Source organism: Orycteropus afer, unplaced genomic scaffold (assembly GCF_000298275.1).
Source record: "Orycteropus afer afer isolate SDZICR_OR568_19922 unplaced genomic scaffold, OryAfe1.0 scaffold00032, whole genome shotgun sequence".
NCBI lineage: Eukaryota > Metazoa > Chordata > Mammalia > Tubulidentata > Orycteropodidae > Orycteropus > Orycteropus afer.
In genome coordinates, this window is record NW_006921619.1 from 12,722,635 (window position 1) to 12,746,857 (window position 24,223).

Consider the following 24,223-nt stretch of genomic DNA (forward strand, 5'->3'; position numbering starts at 1 on the left):
TTTTGGTATTTTCATGGAAATTCTTCTGCTAGTTGGGGTTTAGCCCACTTTTGTATCTTTCCCTTCAAGGCTCAGTGGTCCAACATTATCTTCTGTGTCTGTGTTAGTTGGTTTCCCTTTTCTTTGTTGAAGAGGGTCTGTGCAGTCCTTCTGCCTAGTCTGCCATCTTTAAGCAGATGTTTTGAGACTCAAGAAAGGCATGGCTATGTATTCCCAAAAAAATCAGCCAGTGAACATCCTATGGAGTACAGTTCTACTCTGACACACATAGAGTTGCCTTTGATTGGAACCAACTAGACAGCAACTGCTTTTTAGTTTTAATTGGTGTAACTGCCACCCATCTGTCAGTTTGTTGTACCACAGTGGCTTATGTGTTGGTGTGATGCTGGAAGCTATGCTACCAATATTTCAAATATTAGCAGGGTCATCCATGATGGACAGGTTTCAACAAGTCTTTCAAACTAAGGAAGAAAGGCCTGGCTATTTACTTTCAAACATTATCCAATGAAAACTTTATGAATCACAGCAGAATAATGTTTGACATAGTGCTGGAAGATGAGTCCCTTAGGTGGAAGGCATTCAAAATACACAGTAGTTGCACAATAAATATGAGCACACCAATGTATGCATGTCTGTCAGTCTCCATTAGATACATAAACAGGCTGTGACTCAAATTTCCAGGCAGCCATTAGACCACTAGGAATGATACACGTACATCCACTGGCATCAACCGTTCTATGAATGCTATGTTCATCTATGATCAAGTCAGATACATTAGAAGACACTTAAACAGTGTTGGCAAAGTAAAAGTTATTATTATTATTTATAGAAAGCAAATGATAATAACAACAGACTCCCAAAAGGGTAATGCTTATCCTTCCCCAAATTATCGATGTCCATTCTTATGTTGCTGGTCAAGTGAGGGGTGTTTCAGGACAGATGCTGTGTTCATATCACCACTGCCTGCAGCTACCACCACGCTGCCTGAGGCTTCTGCTCTGCCACTGGGCCTCACTGGGCCTTGCCAATGGGAAGATCCCTCAGAGGACTCCAAGCCTCTGCTGCAGGGCTTTTTTAAGCCTCTGCTGCAAGGCTCTTTCAAGCTTCTGCTGCCAGCTCCTGTCACATTATTCAGGTCTGCAGAGCTCCCTTGTTGCCATGATAAGTGGGTTCCCACTGCCCAGGGGGAAGCACCCAACCACTGCACAGGGTACATTCAGGGCTATTTTGCCCTGTACAAGCATTATAGCTCTTTTAGCTCTGCTGATAAGCCTCCTGCCCAAGGACCTCCAGCTCCACCCAGTTGTAGGAAGATCCTTGCACAGTATCCTTTGAGGGAACTCCTGCAGAGGGCACACTCAGGCCTCTGCCCTCTGCAGACAAGTGTTACAGCTCTTTTATGTCTACCAGTAAGCCTCGTGGCTGAAGGTGCTTAGCTTTTGCTCCATGGGCTGGCAAGACTACCACAGCTGTCTTTCACCATCTTGTGCTGTCTATAGTGTTAAAGCTCTTTCTTTTGGATCTAGCTGGTTCTAAGCACAGGGATGCTGCTCCTTGGTCCAGAAGGTACACTCTGCTCCAGACTCTTCTTGCTGGTAGTGAGATTCCCCCTGCACCTCTGTGGGATTGGTCCTTTCGTAAGCCTACTTCTTGTCAATTTCAAGGCATAGGCCTCCCAGCAGTGTCACAAACTGACCAATCCCCTCACTAGACCATAAGTCATTCAATTTGCATAGTCCCAGCCAATCATTTTGTGGGAATTACAAGAACATGGCTGTGGTCTCCTATCGTTGGAAACAAAGAAGGGTGCAAAAAATCAAGGGCATTTAGAAGCAATCAGCCCTAGGACATGATGGCCCTCAAGACCAGAAGAAGTACATGGTGCTCAGCTACCAATGCTAACCACTCAGAAAAGGGTCAAATCTGAAGATCCTGGATAAAGTGGGAGGGAAAACATGGAATAAAATCCAAAAACTCAATAATGACCAGAATTACTGGTTGGAGGGAGTTTGGTGAAACCCCTAATACTGTGGCCCTGGGATACATTCTGGGCCTGGAATAAAACTCTTTTTAGTTCCCAGGGGCTGGCTCTCAGCCCAATAGTAAACAAGATATACATGCAGACCACTCAACCCAGGATGACGCAGCCACATACTCTATGGAAATGCATCTCTTAGAGCAATAGACCATGGGGCACCACAGGGGCAACATTCACACAGAGGAAATGCGGGACACACAGGAGTGCATAACTATGAGGGGCACAGTCAGGGGGGTTAGTGGGCAGGGAGGGGAGGAGACTGGGTTAGGGTTGGGGATGGTAAATAGGGAGTGAAACCAAATGTACATGAAGTGTTGAATGTAAAACAAACTGCTGTGTAAACTTGCACCTAAAGCACAATAAAAAGGTGGGGGGTGGAGAGACCATGGCAACCATGGATCGCAAAGATGGCAGGATCAGGTGACATTTCATTCTGTTGTGTATGGGGTCTCCATGACTAGAAAACAACTCTACAGCAACTAACAATAAATGCGTGTAAAATGGTATCTCATGGTAGTTTTGATTTGCATTTCCCTTATGACTTATGATACTTAAGATCATTTCATGTGGTTATTGGTCATTTGCACATGTTCTTTGAAGAAATGTCAGGAATAATTTTTAATGATGGAGGTAAAGCTAAGAACAGCTTTAAACACTAACACCCAGAGCTCTTCTGGGATCCCTAAAAGAGCCTGTCTCTCAACTTGATCCTAACCTGCTTCCTTGAGAGCCAGAGCTCTCCACTAGCCAGCATCAGTCCAGACATCCCCATGCCTTAGAGTTTAGGTTTACTGCACACCACTCACTACACATAACTCACTGCACTCTCCTACCATACTCACACACTTGCAAACACATCCCATTCTCATTTTTGTCCCCAAGATTACATAGCAGCTAGAACTTGGAATCCCTTTATGGAGCAGGCCCAACCCATGATATATAGTCTGTCCCAGGACTCCAATAAAACAATTACATGTGAGTGTATATTGCACGTACTCAAAGGCTGAACTACTCAGAGTTAAGGAAGCAAGAAGCAGGCATAGCTCATCAGGTAGATTGCTCCAGGCTCAGCCCTGTTCCTTTTGAATTTTGTCACTCAGAACTTCCAATAGGGAAAGGAGACACAGAGAGGGAAAAGGTAGTCTCTTCTCTATTCATTTACTACTTGAGGAAATCAAAGAGTAGAGGGCAAAGCACTTGTCCAAAGTCACAACCAGACGTAAGTATAGAGCCTGAGTCCTCAAGTTCCTAGACTTTGAACCCAAGGACGATATGATAAGACAAATGTTTAGATATTCTTATGCCAACACTATCAATGCCGGGCATGATTTAAGTCAAGCTCTGTTTGTAATGTGCCTTGATTTTCCAATATATAAAAACTGCCTCAAAACTATGATATATATATATATATATATATATATATATATATATATATATATATTTGCTTAGAGCACACAGGAAGGCAGGAGCTATATAAATATATGTGTATGTTTGTACTTACACTTTTTTTCTTCATGACCTAGTTGAGGTGGAAAACCATTTTGGGACTAGGTGAAAATGGCACATACTAATTCTACCCGTTTCTTCCTGCATGGTCTAGTTTGATATTCCCAGGTAAAATGAGTCCACTTAACTCTAAAAAGGGAGGTAGATTCGGTTCTGTCAGGTGTGTTCGAGCCACACAACATGTGAGGCCATAGCTGCAGATCTACGTTTAGCACTAAGGTTATGTTGGTGAAAGTGAACATAGGGCGAAAAGCTACCTGCTAGGAGCCCAGGACTGGCACCTGGGGACCAGGGTTCAAGAACGAGTGGGCCACCCAGTAGCTGGGTCTCAGTTTCTCCATCAGTAGAAGGAAGGAGTTGGACTGGACTAGCAGACCCCAACTTAAAAAAAAAAAAAAAAAAAGCAAAAATCCTCTTTTAACACACAAGCCCATGCAGATCCCCAATGTAATAAAAGCAGAAATGGAACCAACCATTCTGACTGAAGGGCTTCTCCCTCTTCCCACCTCGAATTATTTGTTCAACCTCCCATTCACTGGAGTGAAATTCATCTAATGAAGATATTCTATGGTTCTATGTCATGAAAGTAACCAGTGTGGGAAAAAATAAGAGATCCCACAACTGACCATAGCCCACCAGCACCAGCAAACCTCTTAGACAGCAGCCCATCATCCTTCACTTCAAATTCCAGAGAGGAAACTGAGGCACAGATCGTTAAGATACAAACTTTATAACTTTTTGACCCAGGAAGTTTTGAGAATCATAATAAGGAAATGATTATAGAGTGCCTCAAGCTCTTCAGAGACAAGTAGTATTTAAATACAAGTTATTATTACCTCGATAGAGCTCTCTTTTGATTACCACTGTGCTTGAAAATGTGGGCAGACCACTTTTATTTTTCAAAACTCAGGTTTTTTTTTTTAAATCACTTGTACAATACCTACACTCTTCCCCCTTATAAGCTAATTCTCAGCTTCGTTGTCACTGGATAATTTCAATGTTCAGAGAGATATTATACTAGCTTTATCAGCTAAATTGTCAATGCTCCTATTAAAGACATCTAATCATTCCAGCTCACCCTCTTTTCCAATTATTTAAAGGACTGTTAAATGAACAGTGAAAACAATATTATATTTGGTGCAATTTTAAATGTCAGTAACAACTATCATTCAACAGATGCGCTCTTTAGAGAATTATTTGTAAGAGACTCAGAATAAATCAGGGTAGCCTTAGTTGGCTCCTGCACATAGGCTCTGCTGTTAAGTTTCAGAAGTCAACTGAAATAATTTAGTGTGTGCTTCCTTCCAAATTGTGGCATTTGAACACTCAGCTTGCTGGAAAGAACACAGGACTCAAAGTTACAAGATATAGGTCAAGTCCTACTTTATTGTGAATTGACTGCTCGATCTTGGTGAAACATTTCGCTTCTCCAGTCACTAGCTTTCTTTCCATAAACTGGGTGATCTCCCTGCTCTGCGTACTTCACAGTACTGCTCTGAGGATCAAAATAAAGGCATGCAGAAAACCCTATGTGACCAAAGATGAGTGGAAGTTAAGAGCACAGGTTCTGAATGGAAATCAGACAGGCCTTGTTCAAATCCTGCTTCTGCGACACAGTAGCTGTGTGACCTTGAACAAGTTGCTTACCTGCTCTGAATGTCAGGTTTATTATCCCAGTAAGGAAACTAGTAATAGAATCTTTCCATAGGGTTGCTTTCAGGCTATAAAGCACAAGGCCTGGCCCAGAGTAAAGGCTCAATGGTTGGCACTTATTAAAAGCTGTAACACTTCAGGTACCCAAGGGATTACTGCTGTTTGTTGTAGTTCTGCTTTCAGTGCACAGCAGACCTAAAGATAACCATACATCTATTGTCTCTGAACTGCCTGGGTGCGCTTACCCGAACAATAGGAAAAAGGAAATATATTGTGGCCCGGAATGGGGCTCCAGAGAAATCCAAAATGAGCTGTGGTCTAAAAGCAACTTCTCTCCAAGCCTATTTTTAACTGGCTGTGAATTTCTCTAATACGCAGAGAGTGATGCTGGGCTCCCTGAATAACTCCGCTGACGAGCTGCTGCCCGCTTCTGCTACTATGTGAATTTATGGAGTTCTGGTCTCACACTTCATTAAAGAAATATACGACAGTGCTGGGACATGGGGCCAGACACCTATAACACTTGTCCCACTCTCCCAGTTATAAATCTTCATGCCTCACTCACTGAGTGAAGAGGAGTAACTGAGGAGACATTGTCACCTGCTTCTTTGTGGTGGGTGCTCTTTTTTAAGCTGTTTCCAACAGATAACAATACAAAATCTCACTGCCATCAAGTCAGTTCTGACTCATAGCAATCCCCACTGGGTTTCCAAGGCTGTAAATCTTTACAGAAGTAGACTGCCTCTTCTTTCCTCCGCAGAGCAGCTGGTATGTTTGAACCACTGAGCTTTTGGTTAGCAGCCAAATGCCTTACCCACTACACCACCAGAGCTCCTTACTTTACTAAGAGAATCACCAAACAAAAAGCCGGCCTCAAGTACATGCTCACACTGGTTAGGAATTCTTTCAGTTACAAGCAACAGAAAATTCAATTATAAAACCTAAACAAATGGAAGTTTATCACATAAGATATTCAGAGGTAGATAATTGCTGGTGTCAGTTTAGAGACTCAGTAAATAACCTATGATTCTATTAAATTTAAATTCTTCTAGCTTTTTCCTCACGGTTTCAGTCTGGTTGCTGCTGTTCCAACCATCAAACATAAAATCCAGTGAAAAGAAAAGGGGTGGTGTCTTAGTTATCTGGTGCTAGTATAACAGAAATATCATAGGTGGGTGGCTTTACCAAACAGAAATCTATTTAATCACAGTTTAGGAGGCTAGATGTATGAACTCGGGGTGCTGGCTCTAAAGGATAGCTTTCTTTCTCTGCTGGCTATGGGGGAAGGTCCTTGTCTCTTTTTGGCCTCTATTCCTTGGCTATCATGGGGATCCTCATTGGGCGTGGTGTCTACCTTTCCCCATCTCTGCTTGCTTGCTTAGTTGCTTGCTCAGTCTGCTCTTTTATAGCTCAGTCTCAGAGAGATTGATTTAAAATAAACCCTATACTAATACTGCTTCATTAACATACCAAAAAGAACTAATTCCCACATAGGCTTATAATCACAGCTATAGGAGTTAGGATTTACAATGTATAATTTTGGGAAACACAATTCAATCACAATTAATTAACAGGTGGCATCTACATTGTTGCTGTTGTTGTTATGTGCCATCGAGTCAGACCCAACTCATAGTGACCCCTCCTTGGGTTTCTGAGGCGGTATCACTACAGAGGTAGATTGTCCAACCTTCCTTCCGAGCAGTGGCTGGTGGGTTTGAACTGCCAGCCTTCCGGTTAGCAGTCAAGTGCCTTAGGCACTATGCTACCAGAACTCCTTACTAAATAAAAGTATTTCTGAGGGTCCTATAACTGTTTTACCCTTTTACATTATTGACCAGAAGTGGACCAAATGGCTGCCCTTGTTTGGAAGGTGATTAAGAATTAAAAGATTAAAAATGAAAGTTGCCCAGTGCAATAGAAGTGTTGCAAGAAGGAAGAAAAAATAAATGATTAAGACTAAATAAACCAAGAAATGAATGAATGAATGTTTGATATAGAGACCTAGTCTTAGACTGATTGAGTTCAGCTGTCATTTTTTCTAATCCTCTATCCAAATTATATATCCCATCCCCTTGCTAGTCAACATTTGTATCCCCATAGTCCCATTTATCTCTTACATTTGGATTTCTACTCGCTTGTTTATCCCCCTAATTAGTGTTTAAGTCTTTTGGTGGCAGAATAAGTCTTAATCACTACTACAGATTATGTGCCCAGCACAGTGCTTGGAATATATTAGTTAATCTGTAAGTAATTATTGCTGTATTTGTTGAGTGTCTCTCAGGAAAAAATCCAGAAAACGTCAGTGAATTATTGCTCAGCACACACACACACACACGCACACACAGAGAATGTCTCAACTATCTTTTTGGGGTTGATCTATCTCAAAACTAGAACCAAAGTTGTTTAGGTGACAGGTTGTTGTTTGGTACTGTTGAGTCAGCGCCAACTCATCAGACCCTAAGAACAACATAAATTCGAGAGCATATTAGTATGATTTCCCTTGTAAATAAAAGAATCCACAGAAATTATTTTGATCTGGTTCAGCTGAAAATTAATTTCCAACATATTAGATCTGTTCCTGATTCTGAAATCTTTGACATAAACAAGAAGAGATGTTTCAAAACTAGAGAAGTGTGTTAAAAAAAAAATCATGAGGAACACTATGAAGTTGGAGGTATTGGAAATAGTAAGGTATTCAGTGATAGAATAATGGGTCCCTAAACTGGCCATTAGCTGAGCTCCCTATTTGACTTGGATTGGCCGCTTCTCTCTACTTTTCCACTGAGTCCACCCCATGCCCCTTCTCCCTAGTGGAGTGTCTTCACTGAGTTGGGCCTTGAAAAATAAGTAGGGTTTGGATATACACACAGGTGATAGGAAAACAATTCCTGCCTTGGAAACAACATGTTAAGAAAAAAAAAAAAGCATGACAATAGGAAAGCATAAAAACACAGTGGCGATCTGGGATTAGAACACATGAGATTAAAGAGGTGTGGAGGAGCTAATGTTGGGAAAAGGGGCAGAGGTCTGATTATGATTAAAAGGTTCTCAAATTTGATACTAAAGAGTTTATTAGTGGTAGTATAAGTGTGGCTGGGGGAATAAATGAAGGGTATATTGTGACATTCATATAAGATATTTAAATAGTCACTCCACCAGGCAAGCAAATCAGACAAGCTGAAATGCTATCTATAGGAGCAGAGAATCTAAGAAGAATGGTTAAAAACAGAGATTATGAATCTCAGTTATGACTTCAAGACCAGTTGCAACAATGAGGACTGTAGTTTCCTTTACCAACTCTCTTACCTTAAGTCTTTCAGAAATTGTGGCCAATCATGATTTGTTGTTGTTGTTGTTAGGTGCCTTCGAGTCATCTCTTGACTCACAGCAAGTGACCCTGTGTAAAACAGAACGAAACACTGCCTGATGGTGGGCCGTCCTCACAATCTTTGCTCTACTTGAGCCCATTGTTGCAGCCACTGTGTCGATCCATCTCATTGAGGGCCTTCCTCTCTTTCATTGATCCTCCACTTTACCAAGCATTATTCTTCCCCAGGGCGTGGTCTCTTTTGACAACATGACTAAAGTAGGTGAAAAGAAGTCTAGTCATTCTTGCTACCAAGGAGCATTCCAGCTGTAGTTCTTCCAAGATAGATTTGTTCATTCTTCTGGCAGTCCATGATACTTTCAGTATTTTTCGCCAACACCACAATTCAAAACCATCAACTTTTCTCTGGTCTTCCTTATTCATTGTCCAGCTTTCACATCCATATGAGGTGACTGGAAATACCATGGCTTGGGTTTGGTGCACCATAGTCTTCAAGGAGACATCTTTGTTCTTTGGCCCTTGAAAGAGGTCTTTTGCAGCAGATTTGCCCAGTGCAATATGTCATCTGATTTCTTGATTGCTACTTTCATGGGTGTTGATTCTGAACCCAAGTAATATGAAATCTCTGACAACTTCAATCTTTTCTTCATGTATTGTGATGCTGTTTATTGGTCCAGTTGTGAGGTTTTTGTTTTCTTTATGTGGAGGTGTAATACATACTGCAGATTGTAGTCTTTAATCTTCATCAGTAAGTGCTTCAAGTCATCCTCGCTTTCAGCAAGCAAGGTTGTGTCATCTGCATATCACAGGTTGTTAATGAATCTTCCTCCAATCCTGATGCCACGTTCTTCTTCATATCGTCCAGCCTATCAGATATTTGCTCAGCATACAGATTGAATAAGTATGGTGAAAGGATACAACCCTGACACACTCCATTACTGATTTAAAACCATGTAGTATTTATTCCCTTGCTCTGATCAAACAACAGCCTCCTGGCCTATGTACAGGTTCCTCATGAGCACAATCCAGTGTTCTGGAATTCCCATTCTTAGTGTTATCCACAATTTGTTATAATCCACACAGTCAAATGCTTTGGCATAGTCAATAAAACATAAGTAAACATCTTTCTGGTATTCTTTCTTGTCAGCCAAGATCCAGCTGACCTCAGCAATGATATCTCTCATTCTACGTCCTCTTCTGAATCCAGCTTGCATTTCTGGAAGTTCTCTGTCAATATACTGCAACCATTCTTGAATTATCTTCAGTAAGATTTTACTTGCTTGTGATATTGATATTGTTTGATAATTTTCACATTCTGTGGAATCACCTCTCTTTGGAATGTGTACAAATATGGATCTCTTCCAGTCAGTTGGCCAGGTAGCTATCTTACCAATTTCTTGGCATATATGAGTGAGTGCCTCCAATGCAACATTTGTTTGTTGAAACATCTCAATGGGTATTCCATCAATTCCTGGAACCTTGTTCTTCACCAATTCCTTCAGTGCAGCTTCAACTTCTTCCTTCAATACCATTTGTTCTTGATCATATGTCTCCTCCTGAAATAGATGAACATTGACCTATTCTTTTTGGTACAGTGATTCTGTGTATTCTTTCCATTTTCTTTTGATGTTTCTTGCATCATTCAAGTTTTTGCCCACAGAATCTTTCAATATTGCAACTCAAGGCTTGAATTTTTTTCTCCAGTTCTTTCAGCTTGAGAAATGACAAGCATGCATCCTTTTGGTTTTCTATCTCCAGGTCTTTGCATATTTCATTATAATAATTGACTTTGTCTTCTCGAGCTGGTCTTTGAAATATTCTGTTCAACACTTTTATCTTGACATTTCTTCCATTTGCTTTAGCTACTCTGTGTTCAAGAGCAAGTTTCAGAGCCTCTTCTGACATCTATTTTGATCTTTTCTTCCTTTCCTGTCTTTTTAATGACCTTTTGCTTTCCTCATGGTGATGTTCAGCTTCAACTTCAACAAATTGTCATCCCACAATTTGTATGGTTTTCGGTCCTTGGTGTTCAGTGCATCGAATCTATTCTTTAGATGGTCTCTAAATTCAGGTAAGATATAATCAAGGTCATATTTTGGCTCTCATGGACTTGTTTTAATTGTCTTCAGTTTCAACTTGAACTTGCATATGAACAGTTGATAGTTTGTTCCACAGTCAGCTCCTGGCCTTGTTTTGACTGAAGATATTGGGCTTCTCCATCACCTCTCTCCACAGATGTAGTCGATCTGATTCCTGTGTGTGCCCCATCTGGTGAAGTCCACGTGTATGGCCCCTGTTTATGTTATTGAAAAAAGGTATTTGCAATGAATAAGTCATTGGTCTTGAAAAATTCTATCATGAGATCTCTGGCATCAATTCTGTCATGAAGGCCATATTTTCCAACTACCGGTGATTCTTCTTTGTTTCCAACTTTTGCATTCCAGTCACCAGTAATAATCAACACATCTTGATTGCAAGTCTGGTCAATTTCAGACTGCAGAAGTTGGTAAAAATCTTCAATTTCCTCATCTTTGGCTTTGGTGGTTGGTGTGTAAATTTAAATAATAATAGTATTAACTGGTCTTCCTATCACTGACAGCATTTTACTTCCAGATAGATCTTGAAACATTCTTTGTGACATCATCTTGTAAAGGACTCTAAATGAGCTTTTATCTCTCTTCGTAGAAAGAGGCCATCTTGTTTCTACAAAGATGATAATTACTGTAGAATGGAAACCAGACATAATAAGGAGAATGAAAAGATCAGCAGTGATGCATAATAGATGTTTAATACAGTCCACCCCTTCTACCAGGGCAGATTCTCTTGGCCTCATATGTTTCATGCTTCAGTTCTGAGTTCTAACCAACTTCTTAAGTACAAATTGACAGTCTCTTGTTCACATTGCACACTGCTCTCCTCCTACTCCAAGGCTTCCTTATTAACACTGCTGCAAGACTAGGTCAGTGTTCCTAACATGCATGTGCAACCTAGAAGTGCAGGGGTTTTAACAAACAACTGTGGAACAAATCATTGACCAATGGGAGAGAGAAGCCAGGGGATAACGTTGTCTCTTTTTATTCCCTCATTGAGATATGATCCTTAGATGCATTTTATAAAGCTATTTATGGACGTGGAGCCACTAATTGGGCAATTAGTACCATTTAGCAATGGCCAGCTCTATAACCTATCCCTGTATTGACTCTCTCTCCTTCTCTGCTCCATTTCCTTTTCCCTTCACTCCTGTTGGCTCAGAATGTGATTCCTAATAAAATAAAATGATATAAGCCCCCTACCTCTGCTCTCACATCTGAGAAACCCAAGCTAAGATGCAGAACAACAGAAAAAGGACCACTCACAAAGTACACTAAGAGGAGTATTAAAGAATAATTGATGCAAAATTGGTTTCAGTGACAAAAGCGGAGGGAGGAGGGGTTGGGGAAGGGGCAGATGATCTAAATGCTAAACAAGTTAATCAATCATTATCCATCCATATAATGAAATACTATTTAACTGCTTAGAAAATAACCACATGCTTCTGTATTATGATGGAATTTGAGTAAATATGCAGGAGTGGCTGGTGGGTTTGAACAACCAGCCTTCTGTTTAGCAGTCAAATATCTTAGGCACTACACCACCAGAGCTCCCGTTTTTTGCTTATTTATTTAACTGCTTAGAAAACAACCAAGTCATCCATATGTGTGATGTTGTTGTTGTTGTTGTTATGCGCCGTTGAGTCGGCCCCGACTCATAGTGTGATGTAGTTTGAGTAAAAATGCAAATAGTCTAGTAAGATGATCTCATTTATTTAAGTAAAATAAGGATATGCATTTTAAACAAATATGATACTAGAATGTATTTCTTGCAATCATAGATGGCCATGTGATAAAATTTCACAGTAGAATGTAAGCTGAAATGTTACATAACAACTCCTGGGAACCTTACTTAAAGAGCGTGTGTGTTCTTTAGTTCCTTCTATTATTCCTGTTAGGAGCTCTGGTGGCATACTGCCTAAGGCACTTAACTGCTAACCAGAAGGCTGGCAGTTCAAACCCACCAGCCACTCCTCAGAAGGAAGGTTGGGCAATCTATTTCCATAGTGATACCGCCTCGGAAACCCAAGGAGGGGTCGTTATGAGTAGGGTCCGACTCAATGGCACATAACAACAACATTATTCTTTTGCCTGGAATGCTAAAATGGTGGTTAGCATTCCACTTGGGATGCCCTGAACTGCCTTTAATCCAGTATCATTCCCCACTATTTGTTGTCACTCATTATAGCTTTGCTACCCTCTGTCTCCTCTCATTGTGTAGAACTGTAACTTACAATCGTATTTCTGACTCTTTCCTGCACCCTCACACCATCAGCTTCAGACTGCCACAGTGATCAAGACTCTGATGCCAGAATCAGGAAGGAAAGCTTCAGAATCCTCTCTGTGATACTAATTTGGGTGTACCATCTTGGTCCATAAGTGCAAGTCCACATTCTAGGGATGGCAGTGAGTTGGTAGGAGGCTGGTTCCTGAGTACGTCATAGAACAGGCCATCACATCAGCCCTGGACTATCAAACTCTGGATGTTTTCAAGAAGTAGAAAGATGCTTCTATCTTGTTCAAGCCTTTGTTATTTAGAGTCTCTGTGAGTTGCAGATAAATCTAATACTAACTAACATAACTGTATATCTGAGAAAAGAATCTAGGGGAAAGAAATAGAAGACTTTCTCCTGTATCCCTTTTATACTGTTCACATTTTTAAAAACCTTGCAAGACTATTACCTTTATTTTTTTAATCAACAGGGCTTTGCAGTTAATTGAAAATTAAACACAGGCTGGGGAGACAGGGGGAATTGGTTTAAAAATAACATTAAGGTCTTTGGCATGCATGGCTAAGAATATAGAGTGATAATCCCAAAAACTGCATTCTGAGGAAAAGAAGTCTTGGAAGAAAACAGATAGTTGTCTTTATGTTTAGTTTTCCCTATGGCTTCATCTTTTGTGGTAAACAGAATATTGGACCTCAAAAATGTCCATGTTATAATCCCTAAAACCTGCAACTATGATACCTTATACGGCAAAAGGAACTTTGCAGATATAATTAGTTAAGGATCCTCAGATGGGAAGATTTTCCTGGATTATCTAGGTAGGCCCAAATGTAAAGAGTTCTTATGAAAAGGAGGGAGGCAGGAGTGTCAGAGTCAGAGAAGGAAATGCAGCAATGGTAGCAGAGGTTGGATGCCGAGCCAGGCATCAAGAAGTGTGGGCAGCATGTCTGGCTGAAAGAAAATAAAGGAACAGATTCTGCTCTAGAGTCTTCAGAAGAAGCGCAGCCCTACTGACCCATTTTAGACTTCTAATTTCCAGAACTATAAGATTTGTGTTGTTTTAAGCCATACAGTTTATGGCAATTTGTTACAGTAGTGATAGGAAACTCATCTTCTATACTCTAAGCAAAGAACTTTTCTTCATCTTGGTAGGTTCTATCAGAAAGGAGTCTCTGTGCATACAAATCAGTTCTTTCTTGCAGCAGAATCTCAAGGCCACTTGTACTTTCCTTAAAGTCTGAGTGCTCAGTGCTCAGACAAAAGTAAAGATGTCTACTTCAGGAACTGACTCAAATAACTGAAGAGCTGGCAGTTTTGAACTATACATTTCTTCTGCTTCTCTGTGAGTTAAAACAGAATGGTCCAGAGTGCCCTATTTTTCATGTTGTGACCAGTACTCCTAGAGCAGATCATCACAGTTCCACTTGGGATGCCCTGAACTTCCTTTTAATCCAGTATTATTCCCTGTGGCTTTGGGATTATCCACTATTTGTTGTCACGCATTATAGCTTTGCCACCCTCCCTTCTGTCTCCTCTCATTGTGTAGAACTGTAAGTTACAACCGTATTTCTGACTCTTTTTCCTGCACCCTCACATCATCAACTTCAGACTGCCACAGTGATCAAGACTCTGATGTCAGAATCAGGAAGGAAAGCTTCAGAACTCTCTCTGTGATGCTAATTTGGGCAAAGCACTCCTCCCCTCCTGCTGTAAGGCAGGTCACCTGCCTGTCACCTTTTCTTCTTTCTGTTTGTACAGAGCAGTAAGAATAAGAGAGGTCATGGCCCAGCTCAGCTAGTTCTAGCTAAAGAGATCAGAAATGCCTTTCAACCTTAGGGGAGGCAAAAGGAAGGCAAGTTCCTTTCTTTGGAAGGATTCTAATCTGAAATGAAGCTTGACATGGGAGTGCCGAGTAGTAATAAAGTGAGTTGAAAGGTGAGATAGATCAGTCCGTTCTCCAACTATGTTCTCCAGCTTCAAACCCTGTTTCTCTCCAGTGACAGCTTAGCAGCTTTTTTTTTTTTTTCTCTCCTCATTTCTTTCTTCTCCTGAAATACATCTTAGAAAGAGATAGACTTTCTAATGAAGCAGGACAAGCAAGACGTTAGCCCCTAGCACCAATTTTAGCACGGGCAGTTGAAAGCCTCCTAGTTAGTCAGTGAACACTACCTGCAGGGCCCATCTGCTCATATTTTGAAATGTTTCGTCCTGGCTTTGAAACTTTTTTCTTTTTTTTAATAACCAAGCATTCATTTTATCAAAAGCACTCTCTCTGACAGAGGCAAGAGATTGGACTCTCTAAATACTCCAAAGCCAAGTTTGCTCTGGGCAAAGGAAGACACTGATGTTTCCTAAATTTACAACGTGTAGTCCTCTATGGCATTTAGTTCATCCATCATTCACTTCCTGATTTCTTGTGTCCAAGGTGTGGAAGGGGTAGGGCATAAAGGGGGGATGATTCTTGAAGAGTTCAAAGTCTAGATGGACAGAGAAAGGCACACAGATAGAAAACTTTAATACAAGACAGAAAGTGAATGTTGCAGCCCTCGGGGCAGAGGCAGAAGAGGTGAAAGTAGGAAAGCATTTCGGTTGGAATTGCTTCTAGGAGCTTTTTCAAAATAAGCTGAACTCCTACCCATTGGAGAGTCTCACTCAGGCCCATTTTGTTTATTTGTTAGTTCGTCATTTAGTTAGTTGGTGGTTGGGTGGGTGGGTGTACGGAGTCTCAGTCTCTCAATCAATCTATGTGTGGGTGTGGGTGTGTACACATATATGTTTTTTCTTTTTCTTTTTCTCTTTAACTTTTTATTGTGATTTGGGTGAAAATTTACAGAGAAAATTGGTTTTCTATTCAACATTTGATACACATTTTGATTGCAATCCCTATAGTATAATAATGCTTTTCCCACTTCCTTCCTTTGTTTACCTTTTCCATTCGTCCTTCTTTCCTATCCCTTCCTGAGTTCTGAGCTTTGTCCCTGGGCAAATGCTGCTCCTTTTGATCTCTTATGGTTGACTGTTCTTAGGAGTACATACCTCCCTGGTGTTACTGTTCACCTTGTAGGCCTGTCTATTGTTTGGCTGAAAGTTGAACTACAAGGGTGAGTTTAGTTTCCTTCTCTAAACTTGAAGGGTGACTAAGGGCCATAGTCTCAAGGGTTGCACAAGTTTCTATCAGACTAGTAAGCCTGGTCTTTTTAATGATTTTGAGTTTTGTTCCACATTTTTCTCCCACTCTATTCATGACCTTTTATTATGACCCATTTCAAAGTGGTCAGTAGTGGTAGCCGGTCACCATCTAGTTCTTCTAATCCCAGATCATGCTCTATAATACATTATCCTAACAGCCATTTGTTTACTATCCACTCTGTACATGGCACTGTACTTAGTGATGCTGGTTAGTGATCCTGGATTATTCTGATAGCCAGGAAACTTCAGAGGCTGTTGGACCCAGCTTGCAACAGCACCTGGCCCCAAAGCATCCATATGTCCACTGTAATTTGATGCCATTTACTACTATGAAACAGACAAAAGCTGTCTATCTCTGAGCTGACCATGGCTCCTGCTCCTCAGTACTGTAGATCTGCCTTAGCACGGAGAAGGAAATTGAGGCCCAGAGCCAGGAAAGGACTTGTCTAAGGCCTCATTCCAAGTTCATGGTATTGCCAGGACTAGAAATCAGACATCCGAATATACTCATGTATCACATTATTCTTCCTTCAGCCACTCTAGGTGGCTTCTTCAAGGAAGGGTACATTGGACATATCCCATAGCTTGATGGCCCCACCCACCCAGGTTAAAAATCTTGGCATTGGAAGATGACCAACTTCACCTCTATTGCACTGATTCTAAAACACCAGATGGTTAAAGCATTCAGCTGGATTTCCTATATAGTAAAATTCTCTAGTGTGTTGACTAACCATTTCCCTGTCTCTCACATCCTCATACTCTGTTTCTTATATTTGTTAAATGAGGACCTATTAGAACTTAATAGGATTTACTATGTAATATGAATATAAGAACACCAATAAGGGCTCAGGCCTAGGAGGTTATGCCATTTACTGCTGACCCTAACTTTGCCTCACCTCTTTGAATGTCAGCATTTTCATCTTAAAAATGGGGAAACAACAAATATGCCACAAAATAATTGCAAGGAGCACCTAATAAAACTCATTCTAAAGCACATTACTACCATGAAAGGTCATCTAACTGCTAATAATAAAACATTGAGCAAATAGGAATATAGTTTGTCCCATTTGGCTCTGAGTCATATTTCCTAGTAACATAGAGTCAAAGTGAGGGGTACTCGAACCAGACCAGGATGCAGAGCCAGGAAGCACCTGACAGCTAAACCAGCACAGAGACATGCAGAGGACTTATGGTTGGGAAGTAAGCACTTTACAAGGCCATCTACCAAAAGCCTTCACTATGCTGTTCTTAAACATCTGATTTCTCAAGTCATCTTTGGTAACTGTTTCTGGGTTGCACACCCCAGAAAGTTGGAAAGACCTTCCTTAAGCAATTGAAGTCCGTTTGCTTTGGCTCTGTCTTCAGTGGGGATGGAAAAAAAGATATTCACACACACACCCACATCCTTACCCATACAGTAATATCCTTTCTGATGCCTAATGCTTGGTATTGAGATAGCTCTTCCGTAGTATTTCCCAATGCTCATCACATTTCTTCATAAATGTGGGGGGGTTTTTTGTGTTTTTTTTTTTTAGTTGAGAATTTTCACATTTAGCAAAAAATTCTAGAGTTCCTAGTTGGTATAAACAATTAATATGCTGAGTGCTAACTGAAAGGTTGACAGTTCAAGTCCACCAAAAGGCATCTCAGAAGAAAAACCCAGTAATCTATTTCTGAAAACTCGGCAACTGAAAATCTTATAGAGCACATGGGATTACCATGAGTTGGAGTTGATTCAACAACAACAACAATGAAATTCTAGAGTCTGAGAATTAGAATTAGAATTAGAGCTGGACAGGATGATTTATTCCAAACTTTTAGATATGCACATGAGGATACTGAGGCTCCAGTGAGTATGGTCTTGTGTTAAGACACACAGTTGTAGGTTTTTGAGACAAAGAATTGTAAACAAGGTGTAAAGAATTTTGATAATAACACATCAGTGAATAATACTTAGCTTATGCTAATTTTGTATGTTTGCATTTGTCATATAATACCTCCTTATATTTGCATGGTACTTTGATATTTATTTTGAACACAAGCAGTCATCCCTCTTTTTGTGTAATAGTTGTTTATTTTTCTTCTGTCAGAAAATCCATTTTCCCTCGCTTAAGCATAATCCTGCACATTCACATCAACTTCTCTAATTTAAGGGTTCATATTGAATTCTACTTCTTCTTGACTTGACTTCACCTAACATTGATGGAGTAGCTCCTCTGAACATGCACTGTCACATAATACTTCATATGATCCTCAAAACAGTCCTATGATGGGGGTATTATTAGCTACATTTTAGAGATTGAAAGGGAAAATGAGGCACAGGAAAGGTATGGATATGCCTATCAGCTGAGACCCAAGCTTCTGATATGTGTCATTGTAATATATGCCTTCTCACATGATGTCAGCCATCCCACCTAATTTCTCATAGCAGTGAGTCAGGGAATGATGTTCCTTCTCCAATATCCCCACCATGAATGCAAAATATTAAGTAACATAATTACCCAGGGCTAATTCATAGGGAATATCATTTGATTATACTCTGCAAGTTGGAGATGAATGATAACTTCAACATTCTCCAAAATGTAAGTTAATGAGAAAAAAAAAAAAAATGTGACCTTTCCTTTAAATATATGAGAGATGTAGGCAAGATAGATTACCACTCTTCTGTCAGTTTGTCACACTGTGGTGGCTTGCATGTTGCTGTGATGCTGGAAACTATGCTACCAGTATTTCAAATACCAGCAGGGTCACTCATGTTGGACCAGTTTCAGTGGAATTTACAGACTAAGACAGACTAGGAAGAAGAATTGGTCAATATTCAACCATTTCAGGAGGTAGCATATGATCAAGAACTGATAGTATCAAAGGAAGAAGTCCAAGCTACACTGAAGACACTGGTGAAAAACAAAGCTCCAGGAATCAATGGAATACCAAATGAGATGTTTCAACAAATGGATGCAATGCTGGAAGTGCTTATTCATCTATGGTAAGAAATTTGGAAGACAGTTCTCTGCCCAACAGACTGGAAGAGATTCATATTCAACAGACTGGAAGAGATTCATATTTGTGCCTATTAAAATAACTTAAAAAAAGGTAACACTAAAGAATGTGGAAATTATTGAGCAATATCATTAATATCACATGTGAGTTTGGCTGAAGACAATTAAAAAACATTTGTAGCAGTACATAGACAGGGAACTGCCTGAAATTCAAACCAGATTCAGAATAGGACATGAACAAAGGGATATCATTACTGATGTTATATGGTTCTTGGCTAAAGCAGAGAATACCAGAAAGATAATTACCTGTGTTTTATGGACTACACAAAGGCATTCAACTATTTGGATCATAACAAATTACAGATAACATTGAAAAGAATGGGAATTCCAGAACACTTATTTGTGGTCATGTGGAATCTGTACACAGATCTAGAGTCAGTCATTCAAACAGAAAAAGAGCATACTGAATTAGTTTAAAATCAGGAAAGGTGTGCAGCAGGGTTGTATCCTTTCACCATACTTATTTAATCTGTATGCAGAGGAAATAATCTGAGAAGGTGGACTATATGAATAAGACTGCAACAGAAGGAGGAAGACTTATTAACCACCTGCAATATGCAGAAGATACAACCTTGCTTGCTGAAAGTGAAGAGGACTTGAAGCACTCACTGAAAAAGATCAAAGATTACAGCCTCAGTATGGATTACATTGCAACATAAAGAAAACAAAAGTCCTCACAACTGGACCAATAAGTAAAATCATGATAAATGGATAAAAGATTGAAGTTGTCAAGGGTCTCATTTTACTTCAATTGACAATCGATGCCCATGGAAGTAGCAGTCAAAAAATCAAATGATGATTTGTATTGGGCAAATCTTCTGCAAAAGTCCTCTTTAAAGTGTTAAAAAAAAAAAAAAAAAGCCAGATGTCACCTTGAGGACTAAGATGAGCCTTACCCAAGCCACAGTATTTTCAGTTGCCTCCTATGCATGTGAAAGCTGGGTAATGAATAAGAAAGACCACACAAGAATTGATGCCTTTAAACTGTGGTGTTGGGGAAAAAAATATTGAATGTACTATGGACTGCTGAAGAACAAACAAATCTGTCTTGCAAGAAGTACAGCCAGAATGCTCATTAGAAGTGAGGATGGTGAGACTTCATCTCAAGTACTTTTGACATGCCAGGAGGGACCAGTCCTTGGAGAAGGATATCATGCTTGGTAAAGTAGAGGATCAGTGAAAATAGGAATACGCTCAACAAGATGAATTAATACAGCAGCTTCAATAATGAGTTCAAATATAGCAATGATTGTGAGGATAGCTCAGGACCAAGCAGTGTTTAGTTCTGTTGTATACAGAACTGACTCAACAACATCTAACAACAATAAGCAAGACAGAAACTGATGAGGGAAGGGAATAGAGCACAATTGAAGTTTAAGTGAAGAAGGAGTTATCAATTTGGGGGTGTGGGGAGTAGGGGGATGACAGAAAGACTGTAGGAGAAAGGGCATAGGTCCCAGGCCTCAGTGGAAGAATAGGATTCAAATAGGATAATGTTGAGGGAGGGTCAGAGTTTAAGAGCAAGGACCCAGAAAGATAAATAGTTTGGGAAAAGTAGTGAAATAAGGAATACTTGGAGGAACTGGGACTAAACAGCTGATGAAAGAGGCAATTCTGTTTTCCCATATACCTGAAGGGAGATCAAGTCAATGACAGATGAGACTTGCTCTGCAAAGTTACGATTCAGAAAGGTTAGAGTCTGAGGCAGAAAACTAGGTCCACAGCAAAGAAAGAGGTACATCTTTTCTCACAATTGGACCTTATCAGTGATGGCAAAGTCTTTCCCTTGGAGTGCCAAGAAACCCAGCAGAAAAAATATTTAGGAAGAAGTCAGGTGACCACCACTCCCATGAGTGTGAAACATATCTCACTCTGGGGGTGGGTTTAGATGAAACCAAGGGCTTTTTAATTTCTGAATTTCTAAGATTCCAAAGTTAAGGAGCAAATTGTGGATGCACACAAAAAGGCACCTTTCAAACTTGAGAGTTGCACCAAGGAAGACTGAGTCTCCTCACAGTACTGGTCCACCTTAAGCCAGCAATGCTCAGAGCTCACTGTGGAAGAGAAAACTTCCAAGTTATCTTCCACCATGAGTTACCAGAGATTTGTGTCAAGCTAAAACTTGACAGGGCTTTTGTATTTTATACTTCTTATCTTCACCCCCCCCCAAAACAATTATAGAAGTCTTATATTCCCTCCAATCTTCCAGTCTTCACTTCCCTACATTTTTTTTTTATTATTATTATTGTTATACTAAGGTGGTAGCATAGTGCCTAAGGCACTTGACTGCTAACCAGAAGGCTGGCGGTTCAAACCCACCAGCCTCTCCTCGGAAGGATGGTTGGGCAATCCTACTTCTGTAGTGATACTGCCTCGGAAACCCAAGGAGGGGTCGCTATGAGTCGGGGCCAACTCGACGGCAAATAACAACAACAACAACAAGGTGAACTTTGTGCTAAACATATGTGCATTGTCTAGTAAATTTGTTTTGCTTTGATTGACTATACTACATGTACATATTTATTTAGTGCCTCAAAAATAGTGCTAAGTTTTAAATACTCACATAATAACCACTAACATTTTCTTAGTGCCAATATATGACCTCTTATTCTCATGCAAACCAGTGACATGGACATTTACTTGGAATGAGGAGGGCAGGCCTCTGTGAAGGGGATTGATATGCCTAGGGTCTGCCTGACTGATCTGCAGAGACATCCTTGGAAGCCCCATCTTCTGACTCTTTGCTCCAATGCTCTTCACATTTCCACCATTGGTATCCTATGGCGACTCAGGGCACTGAGCCTTTGCCCCAATTTTCTGAGGAAGAAGCTAAGACACTGAAAGGTCAGTTGATTGGGCCTAAGGTCATAGAGTCAGTTAGTGGCAGGGTCATTATTCATCTAGAGAGATTTGGAGACATAAAGTGACTTGTCCAAGTTTTTAAACATAATCACTGAGTCCCCAATCTATCACTGAGTACTATGATAGATTTCTTACTATTAATAACAAGCCAAAGAATGAAAAGCAAAATGCATTTCTTAAAGGTATCAGCCATTCCCATATGTCTCTTTGTTCATCACTTGAAGATTGTACCTCAGCTAGATTATTAGATATTGTCATCATCTTTCTAAGTATTTTATTAATTATTCCTGGTCACTCAAATGAATATTGGGTGAGATTCTCCAGTAAGAACCATGAGGAAAATCAATTACAATTGAAGTAACTAAACAAAAAACAAGTCTACTTGTCTTGTCACTTCTCTGAGATCCCTCATGCTTTCATGTGGCCAACTTCTGTGCCCTGAAAATACTCAGACTTTCCCACCTGCAATTCTTTTTTCATGTCATTACCACCACCTGGAGTGTCCCCTTCCTTATTCTCCATCCATCAAAACCTTATTGTTCTTCTGTGCTTTCAAGTCAATTGCAACTCATAGCAAACCTACAGGAACCCATAGGGGTTCCTAGGCTGTAATCTTTATGAGAGCAGATTGTTTGGTCTTTGTGATAGTTGGAGCTGTGTGTCAACTTGGCTGGACCACAATTCTGTGTGGTTTAAGCAATTGTGATGTGGGTTGTTCCAAAGATGGGATCAGATGTATATGTTTGGAGCAGCCAATCCATTGAAAGGCAGCTTCTCTAGGGGTGTGGCCTGCTTTCAGTATATTTATGGACACCCTGAGAAAAGAGACACGATTCTGTGTATCGGGATTCTGTTGTGCTGCCTACAACTGTCTGTGAGTGAACAATCTGCCATTGGGCCTGGAGATCTTGGATTCATCATTCATTGGAGTCAACAGACAGTATACTGCCTGCCAAGCTTGAGCTCCCTAGCCCCTGCAGCTGTGTGAGTTGGGAAAAGAGTCCAGCTTGACGTTTCTCCAAGAACTTTGGACTTGCCAGCTTCTGTAATTGTGTGAGCCATTTTCCTAAGATAAATTGCCCTTTCTCTATATACGTAAGTTTTACTGGTTTTGTTTCTCTAGAGAACCCAGTCTAACACATTTGGTACCAAGAGTGGCCCTAGAGAGACAATATCATAAGGATGGGCTTCCTAAATTGGTTCTCCAATTTGATTAATCATAAAGATACTAGTGACCCTGCCTCTGTTAGTAAAGAGGGCCCTGCTAATCCATGGCATGAGGTGGCAACATTAATATGCAAAATAGCACCACCAATAGATCAAGTACTTGTGAAAAGTGAGGCTCTGGGTGATCGCATATTTGATACTTTTCTGCAATTTTGTCAGCATGAGGAGTATACGAAAGCTGGTTGGTTGGTCCTACTTACATTAGACAAAGTGGTGAAAGAGTGAGATAAGCTAAGGGCTGCTGAGTCATGGCTTAAGTACCACATAAAAGATCTCAACAAAAGATCTCAATGTTTCCAGTTGTGCTCTGAAAGAAAGCCTTATTTCTTCTAGTAACAGAGCTGATATTGCTGAAAACCAAACCCACAGTATTATTGTAAGGGTGGCTGAATTACAATGCCAATTAAATTACCAACCCAGAATGGTATCTAAAGTTAAAGTGAGGGCATTGATTGGGAAAAAAATGGGATCCTGAAACCTGGTATGGGGACATATGGGCAAATAGTCAGGATACTGAGCCTGTAAATTCTGTTGAATCTCTCCCATCTGAAGGGATTACTGTAAAACCATTATACTCTGCACCTTGGTTTGATGGGATTAACCCAATTCCTCCTGCTGGCTCATTGCCTGAGGCAGAGGCTATGGAAGACATAGCTGAATATTTTCAGGAACTGCCCCAACCAACCATTGCTGCTGCTAGACATATAACTAAAGTTAAGTCCAAGTGAGCCCCAAAAGGTGAAATACAAAGTGTGACAGAGGAGGTGGTATGCTACACCCGAAAAGATCTACTTGATTTTGCTAACCTGTACAGACAGAAACCTGGAGAATATGTATAGGAATGGCTACTGAGTATGTGGGGATAATGGTGCAAGAATGTAACATTGGATCAGTTTGAGTTTATTGATATAGGCCCACTAAGTAAGGATACTTTATTCAGTGTTTCAGTTCCAGAGGTTAGGAGAGGATCTAACAGTTTATTTGGTAGGCTTACTGAAGCATGGATTATGTGGTGGTCTACCTTAAGTCAAGTTGAAGTACCA